A 22,318-nucleotide genomic window follows, 5' to 3' on the forward strand; every position below is an offset into this window, starting at 1 on the left:
TTCTCAGTGTCCCCGCCAGACCAGTAGGTGTCGTAGCATCCTCGTCCTCATTTTTACGACTCTCAGTCCCTTCAGTGAGGAAAACTAAGTCGTTTACATGAATTAATCACAATGCAAGTTCAGGCTTCGGATCCAGACTTTCCCATCATGTATTGCCGTGGTCGTTAATGCCGAATGCAGGGATGGCAGAAATACGGCCTTTAGTTGCCCCTTTTCACGCTGGGGCCCACTGTAAGTATCTCAGCCTCCTTGTTCCTTCCTGGAGCTCCTGGAATAGCTCGGGAACCCTTGGAGTAGTGCTCTGGGCAATCGGTACCCATTGAACAGTGTTGGCAAGTGCGTTAACACACAATTTCCATTCTTGGCCCAGGGAGCGACTTCCCAAGTGATATTGGAAGAGAAAATTCCTGCAGAGCAAAGGCCTTTAGTAATTTCATGGAATGACTCCTAGTTGGAGGAGTTTCAGAGGCAAACGCAGGGGGACTCATTTTAATGCGTGCCTGTGATTTGCCAGACTTCGCGTGAAGCCTCATGACAGCGTGTGGAGGTACGCAGCGTCATTTCACATTTGCCGTTGAGGAAACCAAGTCTCAGCATCGAAGCCGCTTCTCCAAACACACGCTAGTGCAAGAGACAGAGTCAGGATTAGACGCAGCGTCTGAGCCAGAAGCTCTGCCGCAGATCTGCCCTCACTCACCCTCTTCCCAGCCCTCCAACCAAATCCCTTTCTCTCTCCTTGTAATAGTTTCTCCACTTTCAAAGAGAAGGGCTCGAAATTTTAAGGGGCAAAGAAATGAGATAAGTATAGGAATGACGGCAAGATTTGCTGTGTGTGACCTTGTGTGTGAGTAAAGGTAGGAATCCAGCAATAACTCCTTTTTTCTTCACCGACTGGGTGTATATTAAACTAGTATTTCTGCACAAGTAAGTAAAATTGAAAACCCGTTTCTCCACTCTCCGTTTCCTTGAAGACCCCCACGCCTGTGTGTGTGACGATTTTTCTCTTTGGCACTCTGCAGTGAGTGGATCAGGATCTGTGACTGTGGCAGAAGGAGAAGGAATCTAAAAGAGTATGAAAGGCTCGGTCGCCAGCCGCTGCTGATGGAACACGCCCGGTGTGTCTTTCCTTGTTCTTGGCACTGTGGGGACCCTAGACGGTGTAAGAAAGCCTTGTTCCTCTCTGAGACATTATCATGAGCTTACTTTCCAAGACTGTCTGATAGAAAAAATTAATTTACGCCTTAGGGAAGTAATCGAATCACAAAAAGTTACGGTTTGAGAGGGACCTTGTGTTACTTGTAGCTGCGTCCCCTTTGCTGGGTTAGGCAGATGAGGCTGTACTTACGTAGCCCCACCAACAGGGGGCTCCTGCTGCCTTGTGATGGCTCGTGGTTTCTGTTACTTCTATCCAGTGGTCCAATTTCTGCCATCAGGGCAGTCAGAAAAACTCTCTTCCTTCTCTCAGGAGCCTCGGATATGTTTGAGGACAGCTACCATTTCTTCCCTTCCCCCACCGACACCCCCACTCTTCCTCTGACCGTTTTGCAGTCATGTTCCAAAGCCTCCACTATGCTTTGTGTGGGTTCCCTCTGGTTAGCCCGAGCCCTCCGTAACCGTGATGAGTACAAGAAGCACAGTTCCGTAGGGGTGAGCGGCCTGGGCAGAAGACGCTGAGCCATTGATCTCCAGCTCTGGACACTGCCTCTTTCAGTGCAGACTGAGTGTGTGTGAATACTTGAGCAGCTGCATAATGCTACTGGCACCCAGTCTCCATCCAATGATTTTCTTAGGAATGGGTGCCATGTTAAAAGCACTCGGGGGCAATTTTTAAGTCTTTTAAAGGAGTTAGTCATGAGACGTGAGTGCTAATTCTGATGCCGCTGCTCGCTGGCTGTGAATCCTTGGAGAATTTCCTGCCTTTTCTGCGCTTCAAGTTAACACCCCTGCCAGCTGAGGCAGTTGAACGAGAGCCATTTTTCGAGTTCCGGACCCTGTTAAATTTCTGAGTCTAGGCTAGTCCATCTTCTAAGACAGCAATTGCTTTTTTGAACCCATATGCAAAATGTCCCATTTCTCCCAGTTGCATTTGTCCTGGTTATTCTAGTAGGTTTTGGCCCGGAGTTCCAAGCTTTTAAGATCTTTCTGAATTACATCGCTATCACTCAATGCATTAGCTTCTGTGCACAACGATATGTCATGGGGAGCACAGCAGCCATTTAACGCGGCCTGTTAGGATGTTGCCCGACCAGCTCTCTTCCTAATCTTGGCCCTCCTTCCTCGGCCTTGATTCTTCTTCTCAGCCAGCCCATTCCTTGCTGCTGACAGTCCCAAGTTTATGAGCTGGCGGTTTTCTGGTCCACACTTTTGCTGCTTTGGGGAAATAAGGATTAAAATTACGTCTCTACGCCGTCTCCAGGCCGAGTTCCTCTCCACGGTCCCTTGTGCCCAGAGACTGCTGTCACACATACAAGTTCTTTTAGCTTGTGTGATGGACATTTGTCCATTTAATTTTTGTCTCTGCAGCATCCAGCCCTCACTCTGCTTTTGGGTTCTCACCATTTTTCTATATGGTTGAGATTTCTCATAGTAAAACATAAAAATAGGCCCGGGAGCTTTTATTTCTCACTTCCTCTACTGCCTGGCCCTGTCTACCTCCATTTCGTACTTGAAGCATTACCGTCTCATCCTCACTGATCTCCTGGCTTCTCCCCTTGCCCTCTTTCCAACACAGGAGCTACGGGAATCTCCCTAACACTGAGCAGAGGAGATGTGTGCAGACTTCCGCATGGTTCCCCACCGGGGTTGGTGTCACACCCTCTGCATCCAGGCCTCCGTGTGCAACTGCCCACCCCAGACAAAGCGTCAACACTTCGGTCGGGTGTTTGTGGCAATTCTAAGAGTAGCAGCCTGCTGTCGCTCAGCCCTCCACACGGTGACCCCAGCCGGCTGCTGCCCCCCGTCTTACGTGTCTCCTTGCTCGTGCGCCCTCCAGTCCACGTTTTTGTCCTTGGTGTTTTGCTCTCCGAGCTTGTGGGAGAGCTCCCCGGGAAACCACATGTGTTCCTTTTGCAGCATTTCCTTTCTCATAGAATGGTCCAAACTGGAGCGTCCTAAGTTCTCCTTTCAGAAATCCGCCATCTCACGTCAGCCTCGCGCTTGCCTGGATTCTCTCGACTGTGGGAGACTCCCTATCATTTCTTCAAGCGCTATGATGTTTCCAACCCAAGGAAAAGATTTTAGTGTTTTCTGAGCATCTGCTTTGTGCCAGGTACTTTGGTGGGTTGGTCGCATGTGTCATTTCCTCTCATTCCAGCAGCAGTGCTAATAGTGAATACATTCATTTGTTAACTCCCTTAGACATGAGAATGAGATGTGGAGAATCTCATTACATGTGTGCAGGTTATGTATGAGCTGATCGGTGAAATCAGAATTCAGCTTCAAATCTTGGCTCCAAGATGCAAAGCGTTAAGTGGTACAGTCGGAGAAGCTATTCCTTTCTATTAAAAAAAAAAAGAGTTCATGGCCACTTTCCCCCCAGCAACTTCTCCATCATCAAGCAGGTCTTCCCATTAGTCAGTCCAGAATAGAAATTCTTCTAGTTCCCCGTCTCCGCCGTCTCCTTGTGTTTTTCTGAGACAGTGAGCCGCTGGTCAGTGAAATGGGCCAGACACTTGCATGATACCCTGCGTCTAGCAGCCCTAAGCTTTTAGCAGCTTTCTGGAAGTTCCTCACTCCTTCATGTCTATTTGATAATGTTCATGACGAAGGAACCAGCCATATCTTGGGACTGTGGGGGGAGGGGACAGAAGACTTGCACGGTCTTGCGTCCGTCCTCCCTTGTCTGAAAGGAGAATGAGCGCTTCCACTGGCATCCAGCTCTGGTCCACGTCCCTCTGCGGCACCGTACTTAGGTGCATATTCTCTCTGTCCAATGTCCACTTAACTTTCACCTGAATACACGCACCTCGAGTGTGAAATCGTTAGAGTTATGTGACGGAAACGGTGCTGGACTCAGAAAATTAGTTCAGTGGGAATAGCTCAAGTTCACTGAGCATGTACTGTATGTGCCAGGTGCAGCTGTACGTGCTTTTCATCAGTTGTTTATATTTGAACCTCACAACAGCCTGAGAAGAACTTGTTATGTGGATGAGGAGCCGGGGGCGGGAGGGGCTGAACGGTCCCCAGCTCTGCGTAGCTAATGAGCAGTGACCGAAGGTTTGGCTGTGGTCTGAAGCCAAAGCCAAGCGCTTGACCACCACTCCATTCTATACACTTGGCCCTTGACCCACGCAGGGGTAGGGGTGCCAACCCCCAGAGCAGTCAGAAATGTGCACATAGCTTACCTCCCCAGAACTTACCGACTAATAATAGCCTGTTGTTGACTGGAGGCTTTCCCGATCACATAAACAGTCGATTTTTTATGCCCAGTATATCATACACTATACTCTTACAATAAAGGAAGCCAGAGAAAAGGTGTCATTAACAAAATTACAAGGAAGAGAAAATTCATTACAGTACTGCACATATTTATGGAAAAAAATCCATGCATCAGTGGCCCCACGCAGTTCAAACCCGTGTTATTCGATGGTCAGCTGTGCCTTCCTGCTCAGTCATTACCAGCCCGAGCCCGGGGCAGTCCTGAACTTCCTTATAACTCTGTAAATGGAGACAACGACTGTTGCTTCAATAGCAGTGAACCGGAAACATTGAGCGCATTGGAAATCCTACATAACAGCGTAATGGATTGCCATGGCATGAAATCGTCAGGGCCCGTCATCAGAACAGTATTTATTCGAGATACTATCTGGACCAGCATTACCCTTAGTATTTCAGATCTCATTTAATTATCACATGAGCCACATGGAGAAGATCGTATTATTCTTATCATTTTAGAGACAAGAAAAAGCAGGTTAATATAGTATAATAAGTATAATATAATATAATGCAGCGTAATGTAATGTACAAAACTATCTACAAAAATACATGTTTTCTGAATGCCAGATTTCTGACCCTAAACCCTTAGGAACCCCTAGTGGAAGCAAATAGTGTTGGCTCTTGGTTGGGCTTAGCTGGTGCTGTATGCTCATCATTTCATTTTTCTGAGAGCGTCACAGCAGCAGGTGAGAGAGCGAGAGTGACAGGTGCCTTGTCCCCTGCCTGCCAATCCACAGAGCTCTGTGTGACCACCCACAATTGTCTCTTAAAAAGTCAGACACTTACACTGTCATCTCTCCAGGGAGTTTTCCAGCCATTGTCAGAATTCACTTTCCGTGACAGGACATAATGGACTTCGGGTTTCATTAAGGGACAGAACGCTCTGAAAAAATGTGCAGGCTTTTGTTTGAGCGAGAGAGACCTCAGACAGGAGGCAGCATGACTTGGTCGATGAAACAGATTAGAGACTTCCAGAATGGAGGCTTTGTGTTTAGCTTCTCTCCCGTCTCTGCCCTGCAGAAATGGCCCCACACCTGGGCATTAAAGTCAGGGAGGGCGGGCGAGCGGCGGGGTGGAGCAGGGATCCAGCCTTCAGTGGGAAGCTTTCTGGGCTCCCTGAGAAAGGAGGTGGTTGAGGGTCAGGAGTGGGGGGTACTTTCTCCCCAACCTCCCGAAGTGCACACGGCCCCGGGAGGCTGCCAGGTTTCTTGGGAGACCTTGGAACACCTCGTCAGCTCCTCTTGAAGACACGGCAGGTGAGAAGGCGGGGGAGCTCCGGCGTGTTGTCCAGGGGTGTCAGGTGCACCGGGCCACCGTGAGAAGGAGGCCCGCGTGCGTGCTGCGCGTACGTGCACGTTTTCTCCCTGAGAAGAAAGTACACGGCCACGCCTCCTACTCAGAGTCTGCAGAGCCCTCAGTGTTGACTAACGTCCTAAGTCGTGCTCTTCCGTTCCAGGCCTTCGGTCACTCAGTAAGCCGTCCCACCCCGGAGCCTGCCTTCGAGGCCCTCGTCCGGGTTAGGCGCCTGCTCCACGCTGGCTACGGCGCCCCGGCTGTCGGGCTCTGCACCTGGTCTTCTGCTGGTGCTTTACCTGCCTGTCTGCCCCTGCGGACTGCGAAACCCTCAGTAATGGATGGACAAGGCATCTTGACCGTGTATTTCAGGCACCTAGCCACGTCTGGCACCTAGTAGGTATGTCATTCAGTGGCGTTCAGTGACTGTTTCATCGGAAAGCCGTTTAGGCAGCAGCAGCTTGAGAGTCTTAGGTAAGATCGCTTTCATGGTTTGTTCCTAAATTTAGTGGCCACATGAGCACCCACGTCCAAGGGGCAGGTTCCGGGATTCATCTCTCTCTGGAAGTGATAACTCAAGCGGCTGCCTGCATGGCTTGTCCCTCGCCCCCTGTCTCTCCGGCTGCTTTGCAGGGTGAGGAGGAAGCGCAGGGTCCCACCAGGCCCTGAGGGCACCGTGCGAGGGAGGGAGAGGCAGCATGCCTGCCCGGTAGCCCTGCTGGTTCCCTTTCATTGATGGCGTGGGTGGAGGCTCTGCTGAGGCCACAGAGGGGAAAGCAGACAGTCACCTAGCCTGCCTGTCCCACCTGGTTCTGTTCCCTGGGTGCCAGGTGAGGGTGGAGGCCCATCCACGCTGCCCCACTGCTGCTTGAGGTGGGTCGGGGAAGGGGAGCCCTCACTTGGACCACCATGTTTAGCCTCGTTTATGTGGGGGTGGAGGCCCAGCGTCCAGCTGGTTTCTGCTGTCCCCCATCTCCCCATGCTGTGCCTCCTGGGGGGGGATGGAGGTCAGCTCTGGGTCCTGGGGAGGGCTTGCAGTTTTTTCTCCTGGAGTTTGACGTGGGCAGGGAATTGACTGTTGTCAGACCTCCCATTTTCTAGTCCTGTGACCATGGGAAATAGACTGTTTTTGGATGTGTGTGTGTGGGCGGTGCATGTGTACACCTGTTGGTGGGCCCAGGTGGGAGGCTTTTGCGGAGCCCCGTCTGAAGTAGTGGAAGGCGCTGAAGAAAGCAGGACGTCCCCATGTGGTGGTCTGCGGTCCTGAGGTCCCTGGGCAGCCGCTTCCTCTGCCCGTCAGAGGCTCCCTGGGCTTGTCGGCTGTGTGTGGTTTTCACTTGTGAGGTGACGCACAGGGGAATAGATCCACTTCACGGTGGCCGGAACCAGTCCCCATCGCCGTGTCCCATAAACAGTCATGACTCGAAGGCACAGCTGTGCCTTTCACGGTGCGGCCGGCAGTGTGAGCAGAACCCGAGGGCCAGTTTGCCTGTGGCTCCTGTCCCTTGGCTGTGCAGCCCAGGCAGCCTGCAGGGCGGGCCTCGCTGACACCCAGAATGTGCCTCAGTCACCTCTGCGTCTCCCAGGCCTGGCGCTGTGCGGGCAAGATCCCAGCCTACAGTTTTCACGGAATAAAAACACAGGCTCCTTTAACTGCACGGGAAAAGGCTTCATGTACGACACGTTTGCTGATGTGCTTTTCCCGTCTAGAATCCAAATTGATTCTAACCCTGGTTGATCCCCAGTGGATACTCTACGTGGAGGCAACTTGGGTTTGTAGCCTCCTGCCGGCGGCCGAGAACTCTGAAGCCTCACGCTCCCCAGGCGGCTCCAGGCTGTGGCTTGGCTTTTTTCCTGTCACACAGGCCCCCAGACCTGTGCTTAACTCAGCAGGACAAAGTGGCCTCCCCACTGCCTGCCCGGCCATTCTCCACATGAGGACAGTGGGAGCTGCGTCTAATATCAGTGGTTGTGTGGGGGCCTGGGGGGCACTTTGCTGGCAGGGGGGCTCCTGGCTGGTGGCACCGTTGTCAGTGGGCATCATGAAGGACCTGCCTCTAGGAGGGAGGAGGCAGAGGAAGAGAGAGCCAAAGGCAGAGCGAGGGAGACAGAATGATGGCACCGTGGCAGGAAAGAGGAACGAGGGAAGGGGAAAGAGAAGATGCTTTCCCGGGGGGCCGACACAGCACTTGCCTCTGTGGGCTGCTCTGGGCTGCCTTTTTTCTTCTCAGCATGCAAGATATTTGACTACCCAGGGATAAAACATCAAAACCCCAAATGTAATTAGTTGTAGGGAATATTGATGGGATGCCAGAGCTTTCTGGATGCTGTTGTGCTCCGAACACGGCGGGCCGCTGTGGGCAGGCCGGCCAGAGGGAGTGAGGCCCCGCTCCTGGCTCCTGGCAGGGGATTCCTCTGAGGCCCAGCGACGTTCACTCCATCCCCCCTGCATTAGCGAGACAATTACTGGGAGCACACGGCACGATGGGAGGGGGGTGGAGGCCAGCAAAGCCCTGGTTTGAGCTGGTAATGAGACAACAGTCAGGTTTAATGGAAACAAATTATCTTAGAATTAGTAAGAAGGAACAAATCTAATTCTTTGACTCCGAGCCTTGGGACTGGGGGCTGTCACTCGTAAAGCCGAGCGCTTTTCCTCCTGCGAGACGAGCCCCGCCCCTCACCCCCCCCCCCCCCCCCCCCGCCTGCCCTGTGTGCTCTGGGCCTGACCAGACAGAGGCCCACGCAGCCCCCTTGGGGTCCACCTTCTCTTTCCAGTCCTCCCTGCAAACTCGCATCTAGGCCACTGCTTCTTGCTAGTCTTTGCACAGTGCTCGAATCTCCAGGAAACAGCTCATGGCTATATACTGTCTGAGACCGTTCCCTAAATATTTATGTAGCATGAAAACCGTTCAAGGGGCAGATGCCTATTAGAAGGGCTTCTGTTTGCCCTGCAGTGACGGGTTCAGAACCGGGCACACTGTGTGCTCAGGGAACCGGGGCAGCCGGGGGCCGACTGCAGACAGGAACGGTCGGCCATCTGCCCCACCCCCACCCTCATGCCTCCATTTCCCATCGTGCAGTAGCTCTGCATTGTCTGGCTTTTACAGCGCTGGCCAGGCTGGCAGAGGACGGTGACAGGAGATTAAAACCTGTCACCAGTCACTGCTTCTTGTGGCGTGTCCTGGATAAACATGGGCGCCGTGGCTCACGGTGTTACTAAGCAGGAGAGCAGGTGCCACGTATCGGGGGGCCTCTGAGACTTCTGGGGGGATAAAAACACAGGGGACATCGTAGCCGCTGGCCAGTGCTGGCGATTCTGGGCATGGAGAGCCTCTGCCCAGGGGGACACCCTGGTTGAAAAGCAAGGCTCCTTCTGGTGGCAGACGCTTACCTTCTTCTTAATAACAGAGTAAGCAGTACTTGAGTTATTTATAATTATTATTGGGGAAAGCAAGTGTTAGTGACTACATGTTTGACTCCCCCAGATGCGTATGTTGAAACCTGTCCCCCGTGTGATGGTATTGGGAGGTGAGCCCTGTGGGAGCTGAGTAGGTCCGGGGGGTCATGACGTGCAGCTCTCACAGCTGGGTTGGTGCCCTCGCTGAGTCACCTGAGTCACCGCAGAGCCTGCGTCCTCTCTGCTCCGCCCGTGCGGACGCCCCCGCATCCTCACCGGGCCACACGCCGACACCCTGCTCTCGCTCCCGGTGCGGACTGTGACTGCCAGGGCGGCTGACAACTGTTGCGCCGCTCTCAGCCGCAGCCGGCGGTGCTCTGTTAGGGCGGCCAGGACTCAGGCAGCGGTGTCTGCTCAGGAGCCTGCGTTCCTCTCTTTGTATTCAGTGGCTCAGTGTTTCCTCAACCACAAATCTGTGAGTCATTATTCTGATTTCATGGATGATGAAATAAAGCTCAGAAAACATAAGCAGTTGGCCCACAGTGATTCAGGAGCAAACCTGAAGTTAAGTCCTTCCCGTGCCCATGTGCTTGGGGGCGTGGGAGCCCCTGGTGGCAATGGCGAAATTCAAGAGGGCTGAGTTGACACTAGGGATTTTCTCCGGGGAGGCTTAGTCAGAGGGGCAGCACCTTCCGGAGAGTCAGGAAACCAGTCGAATGACCATGATAACACGCAAATGAAATAGGATAAAAATAATGGTGACTCCCGCCACATGCCAGGTGTTTTGTTTGTGGGTTTTTTAAATTTTTATTATTAAACATACCGTCTAGGTAAACAGAACCTACACGTGTGTGAAGAGGTGTCAGCATTTCCCATATCACAGGCAGAGAAACCTGGCGTCAGTGTGGTTCTGTGCTGTGCCCTGGGCCGGCTGCTGGAAGTAGCAGACCCGGACGTGGGCTCCACGCGCAGGCCCAGCCTTCACCTGCCTGGGAAGCCCGCTCTCAGCACCTGCAGCTCGAGCCTCTCCCAGTGCACTGCTCCCCACGAATGGAGCTTCCTGAGGACGGTGCCCTGGCTTTGTTTAGCTCCGCCGCCTCGCCTCCGTGTCTCCAGCTTCATTTCCTCCGTTCTTTGCATTTCCTCCAGTGTCTGTGCCGTCAGAAGCAGCATCTGTGTCCCTTTGCTTCCCTCTCCCTGATCAAGATTACTTCAGGCTCTGCTACTCCCAGTCTCTCTGGGGTCTCTGACCTCTGTCACCTGTCTGTGGGCCCATTTTTGGGGACCCAGGGCACCCAGGGAGAGTGAGAGCCCATCTTATCACAGCAGTGCCCACGGGTATTGTGGACAGGTCAAGGGCAGTGCATTTTAGCTAAATGAATCATTTCTGGAGTAAGTCCATGGGCCGACACTAGAATTAGATGAATCTTAAATTCTCCAAGCCCGGGACATACGTGTCAGGCCACTAAGTGCCTCGTAACTGGCGAAAGCCATTTCTGGGTTGCCCAGACCACAGCTGTCAAGCTGTGCAGTGTCATGTGGAGGCCAAGTGCAGGGCAGAGACGGGATACGCTTCAAGTGCTTCTTCCATGTTAAAAAGTTGGAGGTGTGTTGTCACCCGCTTCTGAGGCTGTCTCAGAGGTCCGAAGAAGCACACAGGTCGATGCCACCAGCCCATATCCACAAGTACCTCGCTAGTCCTGGAGGGGAGACAGGGATGCCCCCTGGACGTACAGCCAGGCTGCCTGGGAGGCTGTCCCGTCCAAGTGTCCTGAGGCTCAGGTGCTCAGGGAGATGGAGAGACAGACAGAAGGCCTGGAGAGGTGACACACATACCAATCTGGAGAGGTGAGTAGGCAGAGAAAGACGTCCAAGGTGGGACAGGCACCCCGTGTGCAGGAAGTAACACGTGACTGGGTGCAGAAATGCAGCAGCATTTTGGAACCTCAGTAGCTGGCTGGGGCAGTGCAGGGGGCTTCGGGAGGGCAGGGGAAGATGACAGGTCAGGGAGACCCCGAGGGGTCAGGGAGACAGAGCCAGAGGATGGCATCCTCGTATTCAGTGAGAAGAAGCCTGATTTCCTCCTGTTGTGGTGGAGGGTGCAGCTTTAACACGGCTCTGCCGTCACTCACACCACCCTCTGGATGCAAATTCATGTTGCCAAGTGGCCTTTCCTCTGAACGCTTCATGCCCTGGCATGATAACTGACAGGAGGCTGGTGTGAAGGAGAAGCAGAGTGATCCAGGACCGCACGGCTGTGTGTCCGAGCCAGGAAAGCAGGCTTGTGCCCTGCAAATGACACACCTGTCCCCAAAGCTGTCAGCTGACAGCCCCTCCGTCACCGCCGTGGCGTTCCCAGTGCGAGGAGTGAGCAATGAGTGGGACCGGCTCCCGAGACAGAAGCGCACACACACCCAGGGAAGGTGAACGATTGCACGCAGGGCGTCTATCTCTGAGGTTCTTGCCCCAGCAAAACCAATTACTGGCCTTTTCCTCGCGAACGTGCGCTGAGTGTCAGCTTGTTGGGGGCCAGCTGGGAAGACGCTGGGACGCATCCCCGATACCAGGAGTGTGCTGAGAGTTCCAAGGCAAGGAAGTCAGTGTTTCTGGGCTTCTGCCGGTGGGGAGGGTGTGCAGTGCTTTGCAGAAGAGCTCTAAGGAAGGGCTGAGGCAGTGGCACGTCTAAAACACAGACACTTAGGAATTGCAGCAGGGAGTGAGGCAGCGCTGATCCCAGGCACTGTCCTCTGGGGAGAACGGCAGGGGGTCTGTCTGACCGGTGGGGGAAGGGCGCCTCGGACTCACTGTGCTGAATTGGGAAGCGGAGACATGTCCCAGGAAGATGCAGGCCCACTTCCCGCTCTGCCAGGAAAAATGCTCCCCAAAAGTACATTCCTGGCCTGTTAGATATACCAGGCTTCGGCCCCCTGAAGTACCAGCTCTTAGTTGTGCTGTCAAGGAGACTGGGATGGTCTCGGAAGCAGAGCTGATACTGTGGCTTGTTGTCGGTTTAGGTTTTCCATCCCCGGGCCTGGCGGGAGCTCCAGGCTCTGGTGTCGGTGCTGCGGCCCGTCCTCTAGTCATCACCTCCTTCCCCGTCGGGCATCTCTCGCCTTCCTCCAGGGCCGCAGCGATTGGCTGTGCAGTGTCTGTGCTGCAGGAAGGTATCGGCCAAGGGGACTGGGACAGTCCAGCCTCCAGGCAGAACTCCTTTGCAAAGACCCATGTGCCCAGGACAGGGTGTGTGCCCAGAGGGCCTGCTCTTGCCGAATACGCTCCTAGAAGCGCCCTGGGCAGGTACTGGCTTTGCTCCTCCCCTGCCTTCTCCGCTTAGGGGTGAGCAGAACGGAACAGGAGTGCAGGAGACTGGCTGAGCTGCGCAGGCAGCTGGAGTGGGCAGAGCAGGGAACTGGGCCGGACAGCAGGACTAGTCCTGTGAGGCCACCCAGACACGAGGCAGGCTGGGAAATGTGGTCCCTGGCTTGACAGTCGCTTCTCAGCTGCAGTCCTGCACCTGGAAGGGAGCGTAAGTCTTTCAGGGACCATTGATTGTCTCTGCAGCAGGTTTCCAGTGAGAAAACGGGGGCTCGGAGAAGTTGCTCAAGGAAATCACCCAAAACTTCTAAGTGACCGAGGCAGCACTGGAACATTAGAGAGAAAACTGTCAAAACTGCTGATCTGAGGTCACACCTTCCCCAGGCCTTTGGTTTTCCTGGCCTCCCAATTCCCAGGAGCTTCGACTGAGGGCGGGGCTCTGAAGTCACATTATCTTGGCTTCCAATTTGGTGCCACCACTTACTAGCTCCAGGATCGTGGGCGCGGGGTTGCCTCTTAGGCTTGCTTTGCTCATTTTCAAGTGACACGATAATAGTATTACCTACATTAGATGCTTTTTGTGAGAATGACGTGAGTTATTGCATGCCGAGAGCTTAGATCGGTGCTTGGCACTTCGTGCTAAGCATTAGTTACTTCTTGCCGTTGCTGCTGTTCCGATCCTGTTGTGTCTCGGGTCAGTCTGCCTGGGTACTAGAGCCCCCCATTCTGCCACCTCGTACTTGGGACGGACTGCTGTGCCCCACCCACCCTTACGACGCAGCTTCTCCTCTTCCCCCTGAGCTCCAGGCCACTGGAATAGGTGTCCCTCTCCTCAAGGATCTCGGGAACATTGGGCCAAATGACCAACCTCTTCTTCCCTCTGGATGAGACAGGTGCCTTCAGCTGTAATCATCTCGTCATCTCAGCCCTCTTACTCTGGCTTCAGCGCAACAGACGTTGCCTCACTCTCTCTGCTCTGAAATAATTATACAGAATTGTCGTATGATCTGCATATATTTTCTTTTACAAATGGCTGTGTTTAAAGAGTAATAAAACCAATAACACTGTTTATTAACACTGTAAAATAAATTGGGATTCAGGCGTACCCAGGACAGATAGCTTAAGCAAATCCAATTTGTACCAAGGAATTCAGCTTAATCAAAGGAACAGACGCTCTCCATTTACCCTCTAATCCAGTGGCTCATATGAGGGTCACATCCAACAGAGTCTTTATTTGCTCCCGTCACCTTGCCTGGGTAGAAAAAGCCTGACGTTGAACTTGTAAATGTCTAAAAGGTCATTCATAATTAACTCGAATGCTGCACATTTTTTTATGGCAATGTCACACGCCTTCAGTGTCACTGACCTCTTCCCCCGGTGCCTGCAAACCCCACGGAACACAATGGCCCAGCCACAAAGTGGACTGCACGGGTCCTTGCAGTCGCCTTTCCTTCACACCGCGCCTCCCTCCCGTGGGGCATTGCGTGCCCTCCATTGTGGCCTCACAACACTGGGCCATTGTGGCCTGTTCACAGGGCCCACGGCTTGGATTCAGAGGTCAATCCTGAATGACCTTGGGACCGCGTCTCAAGTTCAAGGACTCACGCACATCCCCCATGTCACTCACATGCCTCAAAGAACTAGAGTCTGGCCTCGCATTCCAACGAGACATGTCCTATTTTGAATTTTCTTCCTCCCTGCGTAGCTCTGGTGGTACTTTCTCATGGGGTTTGAGGAACTCTTAAAATTTGAATGCTGACATGACGTTAAAAGTTGCCTAGTCCAAATTCCCCATCCTGAGAAAGCAGCGGCTTTAGTTTTCTTTATTAAATCAATGAAAGAACGAAGCATCCTCTCATATCATCATGACGTACGAGCGCTGAAGCAGATCACAAATATCATTTGACAGTGCGCTTTGGGAGAGCAGGTTAGCGATATGGATCAAGGTGGAAAACGGTACACACACATTGACTCGGTAATTAAACTTCCAGAGAGTTCCCTACACTCTACCTCATCTCTGCTAAGAGTGAAAAACACATGATGGCAGTTGTAATATCCCTCATCGTAAGTGTCGTTAAATTATGGTGCATCTTTGCAATGGAGTATTGTCCAGCCACTGACAGAATAAAGTAGCTATGGGGGCAATCTGTGCCTAAAAAAATAAGGAGAGCTTTCACTTTTTATGCTGTTTTGCTTTTCTTACATTGTAAAATATTTCATTTAAAAAAATCAGCAAGGATTATCTAGTGAAGATATATGCCAGCTTTTCATTATATACCTTTATATATATATTTTAAACACTAATAAATTGTTATCTTTTTAAATTGAAACATATAATTCATTGTAGAAGCTTTTGAAAATACAGATATTCACTCATGATTCTACCACCCACTGCTCACGTTTTATCATATGCCTGTTCAACCTTTTCATCATGCAGAATTTTATGTATTCAAATACCATGGAGTTTTTTTTTTCTTATGAAAATATCATCACATTGTAAACACCTTTTCACAACCTAAAAGACCAAGTTTCCATGGCATTAAATCATCTTTTACAATATAATTTTAATGATTTCAGGGTATTCAACTTTCTAGATAGCTTATTAGGCCACATCCCAGTTGTATATTTAAATTGTTTTCAGGACTTTTTTTTTTCTTTATTTAGTTTTTGTTTTGTTATTATTAATACATATTCAAATTTCACGCCCCCTCCCCAGGATAACATTAGAAGTTGTTATACTGGTCTAAGTGTCTACATATTTTTTAAGCGCCTGATAAAATATTGCCAGCAAATTCCAAAGAACTCCAAATTCTACTGACCAGCAGAAAATGAGAATTTTCACTCACCCTCTTTCACACTACACAGTATAAGGGATGCTTTTAACAACCACAGGGATCCTTAAAAATTCCGTTCCATTTGCAGGGCTTTGTATAATATACTATGAAAATTGACTCCTGTCTGCCGTAAAAATGCAGTGAATGCTGGAAAGACAAGGCAGCATAGTTAGGAAAAACCTTTTCAATCATTCATTTGGTCAATATTTATTGAGTGTCAGACTCTGTTTTAGCCCCTGGGGACGTAAGCAAGAACAGGCTCTCTACTCAGCAAGTAAGGTATTCCAGAAAACAGTGGAGGCCCCGTGAAATCAAGCAAGGGTACAGCGTGGGGAGGTTTCCGGGGGCTGCTTTAGAATGGCTGGTGGGGGCGGGGCTCTCTGAGGAGATTATGAGACAGGGCCAGGCACGGAAGACTCCGGGAGAGTACCTTCTAGAAGAGGAGATGGGAAACCCCAGGGAGAGCTCTTCATTGTGGGGGATCAGGAAAAAAAGCTCCTTGTGTCTACAGCAAAGTGAATGAGGCGGTCGTGATTGCAGATGGGGTGGGGTGCAGTGCAGGGCGGGTGGGAAGGGGCCGGGGAAGTCCTGGTAAGGAGTGGAGATGTCCTGCTAAGTGCCAGGGGAAACTACTGGCAGGGGGTTAACAGTGTAATGCCGCCTTATCTATTCTTTGTGAGGTCTCTAAAGCTGCTGGGCAGAGAATCGATTGCAGGAGGTGGGTGCTTGAGTGAGTGGGGGTTGGACGAGTCTGAAGAGGACGTTGTAGTAGTTTAAATACAGGTGACAGTGGCCTGACTGACAGTGGAAGCAGATGGAGAAAAGCGCATGGATTCAGGTTTTGCAAAAGTGACAACACGTGTGTAATTAATGTATAGAACATGGGAAGTGAGACGAAAAGAAAGGAAAGTGGGCGTGTTTCCTGGGTTTTTACCTAGGGAACTGGTTTAATGAAGGAGAATGAGATTGCAGGTTTGGCAGTGGATTTGGGGAGCCGGAATTCTTGTTCAAGACGTGTTAAGTTTGAAATTCTTCTCAGGCATACAAATTCAGGTCCCAGATTGACGGGCTAATCTTCTGGAGTTCGGACACATTTGAGAGCTGGTGGTCGGAGCCTAAAGAGGGGATTTCAAGCCTCAGGTCTAGATGAGATCAAGGGAGAGAGTGAAGAAAAAGGAGGGGAAGGGAGGAGAGCAGCGGGGAGACCCCAGAGGCCTGAGCTGCTCCAAGCTTTTGACTGGAGTGGAGAAGGAGGTGCCATGGAGATGAGAGGAGCAGACAGCGGCAGAGGGGGATCCCTGGGAGGAACAAGTGTCACATGGTGGTGGGGCGCAGGGACCTGCAGAGCTGCTGTCAGTGCCACTCCCGTTCTCTGGGGGCAGGAAAGAAGGCTGCTGCAGCCGGCGGACGCGTGGCCAGAAGCTGAAATTGTAAGGCAGGTTTGGGAAGGTAAGTGAGGCAGGAGCACAGGTACCTGCAGGTCTGCTGGAGTGGGCCCATCTGGGTTACACTTTCTCCACTAACTTTTCATTGCACACTACGCCGCACATATGTGGATGAAGACCGGGAAATGGAGGTGACACAGCACGATTACCAAGCAAACACCAGAGGAACGTTCGTTCACAAGACCTAGGACACCAGCGCCCAGATTCCCTGCTGGTCTCCCCTTCTCACCTGGAGGGAACCGCCCTCCTGACGCACTGGTAATTTCCTCACTTCTCCGTATACTTGTACCGTAATGCATACGACCTTACCATAGCTTAGTTTTGCCCGATGTGAAACAGTGTATAAGAGAAATTCCGTTGTTTGTGTTTGGGCTTCTTCTTTCCTTACCTCAGTATTACATCTGGAATACCCCCCTTGCTGTAGACAGGTGAGCGGGGTCCCCTTGTATCGGGTGTGGCTGTGTGCAAATCCCACCCTCTCGCTGTCCATCCTGCTGGTGATTCCAGTGGGAGGCAGTTTTGAGTGGTGCCGTTGTGAGTATTTGTGTACCTGCACCTGTGTGTCTCTCTGGTGCGGACCGAGGTGAGAACTGCTGTGTCACAGAGCACGCGCGCCTGCAGCTTTAGGAGATGGCGGCCAGCTGTTCTGGGAGGGATTTCACTAACTCACACTCCCATTCGCAGTGTGTGAGCATTTCTCTTGCCCCATATCCTTAACCCACTTGGTATTAATAAGTTATTCATTTTTTTCCCCCGCATGATAGGTGTGCAAAGATATTTTATTGTGGCTTTATTTTTCATTTTGTTATCTTTTTTAATTGTTGGCCACTTGGATTTTCTTTTCTTTTGATGAGAGTTCTGGTCTAGTCTTTGTCAGTTTTTCTACTGGTTTTCTGTCTTTATCTTGATTTTTGGCTATTCTTTATATATTCTACATACTAATCCTTTGTCTATTATGTGTCTTAAGGAATATTACTTTGGGGGTGGCCATTTAGCTCAGTTGGTTAGCGTGTGGTGCTAATAGCACCAAGGTTACCGGTTCGATCCCCATATGGACCACTGTGAGCTACGCCCTCCTTGGAAGGGAAAAAAAAAGATTACTTCGTGTTTTCACTCTTTCTGTGGTGTCTTTTAATGAAAGAGAGGTTTAAAATTGTACCTTTTAAAATAAAATTGCTCCAAACAGGTAGGAAAATGCGTGCCTGGCTGGCCATACCTTCGTATGCCTCCTGTCTTTGGTGTCCTCTAGGTCACACTAAAATGAGGAAACAGGGGCGCACTTCAGTGTGTCCCATTTAAGAATGAGAAAGCCACCAATCGTACCTAGGCCTGGACCCCTGTGCTAACGAGGAAACCCCTACATGTTTCCGGTTTGGGCAGCCTCAGCTTAACAGTGACAAGCTGGACACTCACTCTTGTCCTGCAGCAAAAAAAAATAAATAAAAATTAAAAAAAGAACATGCCAAGGAATCACCTGAGCAAAAACTATACAGGTTTCCCTTTTCTCTCCTTTGAAAACAATACCTGAAGAAGCCGGCTGTGGGGGAGGGAACAGAGCCCTGCCTCAGAAGTGTCACAGTTATCACTAGGCCGTACGTCGTCAACAAGTGCCCCTCTCGGAAGCAGGTGTGGGTAGCTGTCCCCACACCTGCTCTGTGGACGGGCCCAGTCCTTTACTGTTCAGTTCTGAGTCATGAACCACCACCCCGACCCTCATTTCTCAGTCTCTTTGACCAGATCCAAACCAGTTTCCTCCCACTTCCAACTCACTGCCTGCCATTCAAACCCATGGAGGTATACTCCGCTTGCATTTGGTTCTGAATTAATACATATTAATGGGTGGTAATTCGTTTCTACCAGTGCATATATTTACTTGAAATACAATTTCCCATCTAATGCATTTTATTCACATCACTGCATGGTACTGCATCCAGAATAATATCTTTAGTGATTATTCATTACTGAAATAATATATTGGTGCCAAACAGCAGCTTTTAAGTGGCTTCAGATTTTTTTTCCCCTTCAAAATGAACATGTTATTATTATACAGATAGAATAATCTCATTATCCCACTAACTGAAGACGACAGCTTTCCAGGAGGCTATTTCAAAAAGTCTCGTTCAGGTGGGAAGCAGGGGCTTCTCTGATGGGGCGTGGGGGGTAGGTGCTGCTTCTGATGTGAATGCAGATGTGGGATGAACAGATGTAGCAGAGAGCAGGTGTGCAAGTTGCTCAAAGCAAAACGTGTGCTGTCTGAAGCAAAGCGTAGGGGAAGAGCAGATGTATCTTTGAAAGCTGCAAATGAGTATGTGTGTGTGTGCTCGTGAGCGCGAGAGGGAGGGAGGGAGGGAGAGAGGGAGAAAAATAGCAGAAATTAAATTAATGCAGGAGACCCCTGGGAGTGGTGCCCTAAAGCGTCACGCTCCATGTAGGCACTCCAGGAAAACCATCGTGACCTGCTGGAAGCCATTGCCGTATCTTAGGACGCTAGAGAAATAGGGGACATGTATCGAGTGGCATTTCTGTCAAGTATTCTACATCTGTTTATCCTAAGTGACACTTATTATCGTCCCCTTTTCTCTGATTAGGAGACTGAGGCCCAGAGAGATTAAATTTCATCACCCACAATCTCTTCCCAATAAGTCATAGGAAGCTAATTTGTCTGCACATCCATGTAAATTCTAAACCCGGTGTTGCTCCCCCTGCATTTGGAATTGAGTGGTTAAGAGTATTAGCTGTTCACATCCCATCTCGTTGCTTGCAAAATGTAGGGGATTGAAAAATGGCCTGATTTGGTGATGGCCGTTTTCGTGAGGATTCAGTGAGATTATGATCCCGGATCATAAATCATGTTTCAGGTATTGGAAATCTGTCCTTTCTTCCCGCTTTATGATCTAGACAGTCCGTTGGGAACTTTGCATCTAAAACCGGATATGAGCCTCCTCTGTGCCCCGTGAAATCTTGTGCAACCATGCATCTTCTGGTCCCTGGATCCGTGCGTGCCCCCGGTGCCAGTCAGGTCCTGCATGAGTTTGGTCTTGCAGCCTTTCTTTGCACGTGAATCAGCACATTGGAGGGCAGAAGAGCAGTGGTGTCGTCTGGCCACTAAACCTCACAGAAGCAACCTAAATCGTTGTTATTGTTTCCTAGTGGTTTTCACATCAGGCTCCTTTGGGAAACGCTTTAAGAGGAAGGATCCTAGGGGCTCAGGCCAGGAGAGGAAGCCCCAAGGTGCTGGTAGGTTGAAAACTACCCAGGTGTCCAATGTTCCATCCCCCCAGGGCTGGTAACCACTGGTCTCAAAATTGATTTAGGATTGAGTCTGTAGAGAGGACATCACTGAGGTGAAGCTCAGGGCTTAGTGCAGAACGAGGGTGGGAAGCTGAGTGAACCCCTACATCCGCCCTTTGCTCGTGTGGACCTGAGTGCCTGTCCCAGGTGCCCGGTCAGGGGGCTGAGGGCTGGGGAAGAAGAGTCACGAGTGGTCCGGTGTTGCCACAGGGGAACCCAGGGCATTCCACTTGCATTTTCTGTCTTCTTTCTGACCTGCTTTTTCTTCTTTTAATGCCCTATGTAGATTTTCAAAAAATAATTGTAGTGTTAAAATTATCTTCTAGTAAAATTGACTTTTTTGGTGTGCATTCTAATCTTAACACGTACAAATTCGTGTGACCGCCACAGCTGGAATATGGGATGGTGACCCCCAAAACTCCCTGGTGACCTCCATTTACAGTTGTTGCCTCTCCCAGCCCCAGCCCACTGATATGTTGTTCACCATCGCTGTAGCTTTGTCCTTTTGAGGATGTCGTTTAAATGTAATTACAGTTTATGTAACCTTTTGAGGCTGGCTTCTTGCACTCAGTATGATGCCTTTGTGATTCATCCAAATTGTTATGAGTCAATGGTTTATTCCTTTTTGTTGCTAAGTAGTACTCCATTATACAGATGGACCACACTCTGTTTACTCATTCAGGAATTAAAGGGCATTTGGGTTGTTTCCACTGGTTGGCAATTACGAAACAGAGTTGCCGTAAACCGTTGTGTGCAACTTTTTCCGTGAACATAGATTTTCATTTTCTAGGGTCATATGGTTAAGAGTGTGTTTAACTTTCTAAGAAACGGACAAGTTTCCCAACGTGGCTTTACCACTGCATTCACACCAGCAAGGTGTACGAGCTCTCTTTGCTTCACACCCTCACCCTCCCTCGTTTCTTACCTCGTTCCTTAGTTCTGTTAGCGATTCTAACAGTTGTGTTAGGGGCATCTCATCATGGCTCTAACCAGCATTTCCCTAATGACTAAAGACGTTGAAAATCTTTCCATGGGCTTATGTCACACTTTGGTGAAGTCTCTCTGTTCAAGACTTTCCAATAGTTTTAAAATTGACTTTGTTTTCTCACTGCTGAATTTTGAGAATTCTTTATATATTCTAGATATAAGTCCTTCGATGTGTGATTTGCATCTATTTTCTCCCAAGTTGTATGTAGCTCATCTTTTCACTCTCTTAATAGTGTCTTTCAAAGCAAGATTTTTCAATTTTGAGGAAGACCAATTTATCAATTTTTCTCATACGGATTATGTTGTTGGTGTCAAAATCTGTAAATTATTTGCCTAACATTAGGTCATGAAAGTTTTCTCCTATATTTTCTTCTAAAACTCTTATACTTTTATGTTTTACACTTAGATCTAATGTATGTTTGAGGTGTGAGGTTTTAGGTCAATGTTTTTATTATTTTGTTTGCATATAGTGTCTAATTGTTTTACCACATTATTTAACAAACAAACAAACAACACTGTCTTTTCTCCATGGAAATGTTTTTGCATCTTGATTAAAAATCAGCTGGCCCACTATTTCTGGAGTCTGTATCTTCCATTGGTCTGTATGTCTTTGTGTCTATCCTTTCACACAGACATACAGTAACCCACTCTCTTGATTACTGTTGCTTTATCGAAGTCTTAAATTAGATAATGTGACTCCCGCAACTTTATTCTTCTTTTTTCAAAATTCTTTGAGCTGTTTTAGTTTCTTTGCCTTTCCATATAAAATTTAAAATCAGCTACTCTATATCCACAAAACATTTTACTGGGATTTTAATTGGAATTGCATAACTGTCAATAAATGTGGGAAGAATTAACAGCTTTACTGCTTTGAGTCTTTTAACTCATAAACATGGTATATTTCTCCGTTAGTTTAGATCTTTGCTTTATTTCAAGAGTATTTTGTGATTTTTTTCAGGCCGTGAATCTTATATATCTTTTGCTTAATTTTTTGGAGCTGTTGTTATAGCATCTTTATAAAATGTTAATTTATAATTTATACTGCTAGTATATTGAGTGAATCATGGCTGATTTTTGTGTGGTAATCTTGTATTTTGTGACCTTACTAGGCTCACTTATTACTTCTAAGAGTTTTTTTCTTCTTTTTTTCTGTAGATTCTTTGGAATTTTCTATATAGATACCGTGTTTCCCCGAAAATAAGACCTAACTGGAAAACAAGCCCTAGCATGATTTTTCAGGATGACATCCCCTGAACATAAGCCCTAATGTGTCTTTTGGAGCAAAACTTAATATAAGACCTGGTTATATTTTTGGGGAAACA

Source organism: Rhinolophus ferrumequinum, chromosome 28, assembly GCF_004115265.2.
Source record: "Rhinolophus ferrumequinum isolate MPI-CBG mRhiFer1 chromosome 28, mRhiFer1_v1.p, whole genome shotgun sequence".
NCBI lineage: Eukaryota > Metazoa > Chordata > Mammalia > Chiroptera > Rhinolophidae > Rhinolophus > Rhinolophus ferrumequinum.